Source organism: Sinocyclocheilus rhinocerous, unplaced genomic scaffold (assembly GCF_001515625.1).
Source record: "Sinocyclocheilus rhinocerous isolate Xijiao unplaced genomic scaffold, SAMN03320098_v1.1 scaffold59, whole genome shotgun sequence".
Classification (NCBI taxonomy): domain Eukaryota; kingdom Metazoa; phylum Chordata; class Actinopteri; order Cypriniformes; family Cyprinidae; genus Sinocyclocheilus; species Sinocyclocheilus rhinocerous.
In genome coordinates this window covers 14506-21317 of record NW_015654075.1, presented here as the reverse complement: position 1 = coordinate 21317, position 6812 = coordinate 14506, and the positions used below count along the sequence as shown (strand labels likewise).

The window sequence follows — 6812 nt, the reverse complement described above, 5'->3', positions numbered from 1 at the left end:
CTGGTATGCGTTGCACCGGCTGCCTTTTTATGCTCACGCTGTGATTAGCGGCAGCTGGATGCAATTATCGCATGCCAATGTGCATTGGCTCGTTTAGTTTACACTCGAAGTGGATTGGTCTCTCTAAGCGAGATCCCAATTTGTCGGTCACTGACGTGACGTCTCCGTTCCCTCCTTCGGGGAACGAGGGTTGCACACGTAACCGAGATGTTTAATTTTTTTGAACTGTGTTTTTATTAAACTGTGTATAAACATACCAATATACACATAGCATTTACTTAAAATATTAATACACAAAAAATAAATAAATAAATAAATAAAAAAGGATAAATAACCATACACAGTAGAAAAAAACAAAGACAGCTAAATAATTAAATAAAGAAAGGAACCGTTTATAACTTAAAATAAATACAAATAAATAACTAAAAAAAGCCCCTGACAACATTTCAAAGGTCAAGCAAATATGTTTCTATTAGTGCCCAGTTCTGTTGCAAAATGTCAGATTTCAACTGTAAATCCACAGTCATTTTCTCAAATGTATATATCTGATTCAGTCTCTGTGTCCATTCTGTCAGAGTTTCATTTCTTATAATTATTATTTCTCATGTCTGTATTTCAACTGTTAAAGCACATTCTCCACTTCTGAAACAACAACTGAAACAAGGAGACTTTCATCTGATTTTAATTTCCATCCCACTGCAAGGCTCGCAAAATTTCAAAATCCCTGGTAGCCCTTCGGGCAGGTACTTTTCATATTTTGGTAGCCCGAAAATTTATTTAACTAGCCCAAATAAAAAAATACCTTAAAAAAAACAAAAAACAAAATCATATAGGAGTTTAAATGTCAATCAAAAATATTTTTACTACACAAATATCAACAAATATGAATGAAGGAATTTTATTTCACTATTTACAGGGTATCTGCAGAATTTGTAAAAATAAATGTAAGGCAATTTATGACCCATTTTAAGAGCTGCACAAGTAAAATGAACATAGTATGAGTGGGGTTGGACAATGTCTGTGGTAACATACAGTACTGAGCCATAAAATTACATGATTTACAGTTCAGATACAGGCTTTCGCAAAAACAAAAATCTTATACAACAGCATTTCAGCCTTTAGACCATTTTTATGAAAAGGGATAAATTAAGCATATAAATTATTGTTAATTTAAAATAAATATTACTGTCTTAATTGTTTAGATTTTTAGAAGGCACATTTAACTTCTTTCACATTTAAAACTCTATGTGTTTGCTACGTAAAAACATGGGTTGATATTTGCATTGATCTGACCATAAACAGCAAGAAAGGCTTATTGGAAATGCAAATTCATTCTCTGCCACGAGGTGGCACTTTAGGAGCTCTGAAATATTGCGGTTACCCCGGTAACGGCTGTACACAAAGCAGCTCCACACTCATAAACCTTGCTGTATCAGGAATTATAGGTAAAGTGAAATTAAAATGCCAACGACACGTTTCTGAGGACCGTCAGTTTCCTTCAGATACATTCAAATAAAGACATCCGCACCACATTTTGACTTGAAAGGTGCAGAGCTTATATTTATTCAATAACATCATTGCCTTTTGAAGTTTAATCCAGCCGTATCGCGACTCTAGTCTTTCCGTCCCCAACTGTAAGACCTCTTGAAATTATAATTAAGACATTTCTTATACCATTTAACATATTTAAAACTTTTTTTATAGCCTTAAGTTTGATACAACTCACTTTAGGAGTTTTTAAGTACACACGGGAGATCTGTATTTAAGATAGCCCGTCGGGCAGAGTATACATTTACATAATACTTTTTGGTAGCCCGACTGGAAAACACAATAGCCCCGGGACATCAGGCTAGCGATTTTGCGAGCCCTGCACTGCCTGTGGATAATTTCTCGATGTTGAAGGAAAATGATAATGAACAACTGTCACCCATGACATATGAACCTTTCCAAGAGCACATAAACTACTAAATGAATTACATCCTCAAAATAGTCTACTGCAGATTTAACCTGACAAAAAAATAAATAAAATAAACAAAGAAAATATGTTTATTAAAACTGGGCAGACATACACCCATGTATAAAACAAAACAAAACAAACAAAAAACATCTTCCTAGAAATAAAACATACAGGCCTATTCACACCAAATGCAAGAAATTGCATGTGAATGGTCTAGCCACAGTAGGTGTGAAAAGAATATTTGTTTGAAAAGTTGAAAAGAACATTGGTTGAATGACAAGTGGTACAGTAAATGGTTTGGCAAAAAGTTTTAAATCTTAATGGGCCATGAATCCAGCCAACCAGTTAAATCACAACAATACTAGCATTGCAAATGACAATTGATTAAAACAGTGGTGAACTATAAAAATATTCATTTAAAGTTGTTAATTATATCTGTAGAAACAATGTAATTTATTGCAATATTAGGAATGTAATGATGCACCTGGAGCCAGTTAAAAATCAATGATAATATGTGATGATTTAAGTCTGTTGAGATGCTAAACAAATCACAATGCAATCGGGGGTGGGAGTTTATATGAACTGACTGTGTTCAGAAAAGTTTTCTTTAATGAGTGGCATTAATCTAACAAACACAGCATTTAGCTTTGATTATTTGCCAGTCAGAATAAGCCTCAAGCTTGTTCTGTGTATACACATGTGTGTATATGTAATAACAGGAAATCCTCAGCCAATTACAGCTCCTTACTCAAGACAGATGTGTTTTGCTCTGAGCCCTCTCAGGAGCTGGGTATTCATTTCAGGGTTCGTACACATTTTTACCAATAAATTTCCTACATGCTATAGGCTATTGAATAAATGTGTGAATATCCATCATTTTAAAGTCAAAAGCTGCGGGAATGAGTAAAACTATGCGATATAACCTATGCGCAATCCCGCACCGAAATTCAGGACCTGATTAAACACAATTCTATTATACAGAGTTTTGTGAAATAGATTTCAATGACTTTTCCAAAACTTTCTGGGTTTATTTATTTTTCCAAAACTTTTCCAGGCCTGGAAATTGGTGTTTTAAAATTCTTTTTGACTTTTCTTTTTTGGAAATGACTTTTCCAGGTTTTTCATGACCGTACGAACCCTGTCATTTACAGATGAAATGCAGAGACCTCTCAAGGTCAGTAAGACAAGGATATTTGCAATGCTTTTACTCCTGCAGTTTCAACTAATCACAATGAAGCAGGCTTTGTGCGTGTGTGCATGTTTTGCCCTTCACAACCTGTGTTCAGAGTTTAAACACTGTATATATAAAAATTATTATTATTATTATTACAATTATTATTTTGTTAAAATAATCAAAAGATGGTCACAAGATAAATATTCCGATTTTCCCCCCAGAAGTCTGTTTTATTCAAACAATTATGAACATTTTTGCATTTAGATACAGAAGAACTTTGCCTGTTGAATATTAAAAACATATGAACAAACAAAAAATCTGGACCTCCATGTCTGCCATGCAAATCAACTGTTCCTGCTCATCTCCAGACTGGATCTCTTCTCTCCACTTATCCCTAATTGCAGATTCAATTATTAGATCTGTCAGCATTAATATTTTTATACTTAGATGTTTTTGGGGGATCAAACTTTAACACCGTGTGTCCCAACCAGACAAAACGCAATAAAAAGTATATTTTCCATGTAGTTTTTGTCCTAACCACCCGCGACAGCGACACGTGACAATAAGCGACACGTAATTCTATTTTAGAAATGGTTTTTATTTTCTGCGACGTTGCGGCAGGAACAACATACAAAATATGACAGTGATAATCTCAGGTAATGAATATGTGCTTTATTCAATGTTAAAAGTGTCTAATGTGAGTTTGAATATTATTTTGCGTTATCTTTATAGCCATAGTGAAAGCAACAATAGATATTTTACCTCAGATCTTGAAAATAAATTAGGCTAAAGCAAACTTATGTTAAAACTGTGAACTCACTGCGAACCAACATCCATAACAAAGATGGTATCACTCACTCAAAACTGTTCAGTCCATTCACATTTGAATCATCTATTTTCAGTGTCCACTTTTCTTTACTTCACACTTGCCATGTTTTTGCTGTCACATCGTATATCTACACTGGACGCGACAAAGCATTGCAAATCATTTGAACTTTGTGTCAGCACGTCATAAATAGAATGAGTCAGCAGTTTTCTGTCGGGGATTTGTCGCGCCGCACTGCGCCGCATCCAGTGTAGACAGCATCACTGATTATAATAAGTTCTATTGTATTTTGTTGCATCGCGCCACTCGCGTCCGGTGTAGACACGATGTAAGTTAATGTCGCTTTCTGATGCTGCGCTTGAATTTTCATGCCACCTTATTTGAAATTAGCATGGGCCAAACATTTTTCTCTCGTGCCGCCTATTGAGGAACCCTGGATTAAACTGTTTACACACAAACCCCGGACAAAAATGTACAGATTTTGTAAACCGTTCTCACTGAGAATTTATTCCACAGCTACAGTATAACAGTTGTCTATGCTGTGCTCTATAAAAAGGAGTGTCTCAGAAGCTTGAATGACATTCTGACATTATCACTTGTCGAGTTCACACACACCACCTACAAGTACGCATATTTATGGTCATGTATTAAAGAACATGTTTACTTGTTTACATGTTTACTTAAGAGTGATAATCTGAGTGTGAATTGCAAGTAAGAGAAACATTATGTGCAAAGTAATTAAATATGAAATATAACTTAGTAGTGCTGTGGCAGGTGGAATAATACACTAAATTGTAGCTTGCTTGACTATAAAAAAATATTTATAGTGAATTTATAAACATAACAAATAAAAAGTAGGGGTGGGAATCTTTCGGTACCTCACGATTCATATTGATTCTTGGGGTCACAATTTGATTAAAAATCGATTCACGATTTGTAAATTTTTAATCACGCTTCACAATTTTTCATAACATTTTTTGTGCACATGGACATCAAACACACCAGTATTTTGATACCAAAACACACCAGTCTATAGTACAGGTAGTCCTGACTCAAGAAATCAGTGTTTCCTATTAACTATTAACTTCCTACTAAATCAAAAATATTTCACACTTCAGATCAATAATTAATAAACACTTGTCCTCGCTGAAAATGGGGCAGATGTAATTGTTTTTCCTCCTCCATTGCTGTTACTGTTTTGTTCTGACAACATCAAGTTATTATTATTATTATTAGGGATGTGCCTGAATAGTGAATCTGTATTCAGAAAGGCACAAAAAACGAACAACGCATACTACCACTAAAGCCACTAAAGGGACATGGTTAGATGCTTGCTAGCGGTTGCCTGTTACAGTTAGGGATGCAACGGTTATAGATTTTGTTGGTACGATTATTGTCTGAGGAATAATCACGGTTTTACGATTATGACGATTATTCTGCATTTATTCATTTCCCAACATTACTAATGTATAAAATCACATGAACACTCTTTAGATATTAAAGTGTTATTTATCGCTGGCTTTTGAAACAGAAATAACACAGTAACCAACAATACAGCACAAAATAATAATAAACAAAAGACAAACAAAAGTCCATCTCTCCCATTGGAATTAAAAAAAGGTGACCTCTGCTCTGTAAACATCCATGACAGTAGTTCTCTTTTGAAAATAACAAATGGAAATAGATCACAAAAGTATTTAATGTTTTCAGTTTGTACAATCTTTACATTTCTTTTGGACCTGGGATAGAGAATTTGGAAACACGGTGAAAAAAAAATCTTGTTGGTTTTTACTTATGAATAATACTACAACAGGGATAGTAAACAACAACGTTAATGAAGTAGCAGGTTTTCTTTTTCTTTTGTTTTTACTCGCGATCTTTACAACACGCATTACATTACATAGGCTATTTCATGGCACACTCGTTTTATGCGTATTTGGCGCATATAACTTTTTTCGTTTTGCACTAGCTGCAACAGTTCCGTTCCGTGTAACAGAAACACTCGGTTTAGCGGAACCTTTACGATTATTTACCGTGACGTTTTAAAGCATGGTTAATCGCTGCATCCCTAATTACAGTACATAAAATTTCACCACATAAACAGAGTAAGGAGAGATGACTGATAGGATGATGGATGATTTGCAGATCCTGAGTACCTCTGACAAATATCTAATCTTGTAAAATGTGTGGTAAGTATTGCCGCTCTGTAATATACACAGAGTACGTGTGATTGCGAATCTCGAATCTCCCCGCATATTAATAACAGCTCCCTCATGCCTGCAATTTATATACAATATAATTACCCAACTATATAATTGTGAGAGAAAGCATTGAAATATATTTTTTCCTTCCATATCGTATTTAAGGATTCCGTAGTACATGTCATTTCCTTTCCGAACACGGTATTCAGATTCGGGAACATTCCTTATTATCATTATATTAAATAGAAAATCGATTTTTGACATTTGTGAATCATTGCGAATCGCTAGAAGAATGAATCGCGATTCATTTGTGAATCTAATTTTTCCCCCTCCCCTAATAAAAAGGGACAATTTTAGTCGACTATTGAATTTTGAAATAGTTAAAAGGTACAATATGTACGTTTTCACCGCCAGAGGGCGCATATTCAAAACAAAAAAAGAAACAAAGGCGTAGTTTGATGATGCCGTGACTGAGTGTGAAATCATGGGAGTTGTCGTCTTCATCCCCACAGCCGACGCAATCCGACGGGACTCAGGCAGAAATCATGTTCATGGATGAGCTAATGTATTAAAGATTTATTAACATCGTAGTATGAAGCAGTGAGGTGGAAAGCCGTCGAAGTGAAACGAGGCCGTCGAAGTGAAACGAGGCCG

At 35.0% G+C, this 6812-nt stretch overlaps 1 protein-coding gene across 1 annotated transcript in view; it reads right to left on the bottom strand.

The window, feature by feature from the left end:
• Positions 1-6812, bottom strand: part of LOC107716883 (protein kinase C alpha type-like) — a 94520-nt gene that overhangs the window by 80384 nt on the left and 7324 nt on the right. The gene's annotated exons all lie outside the window — the stretch shown is intronic.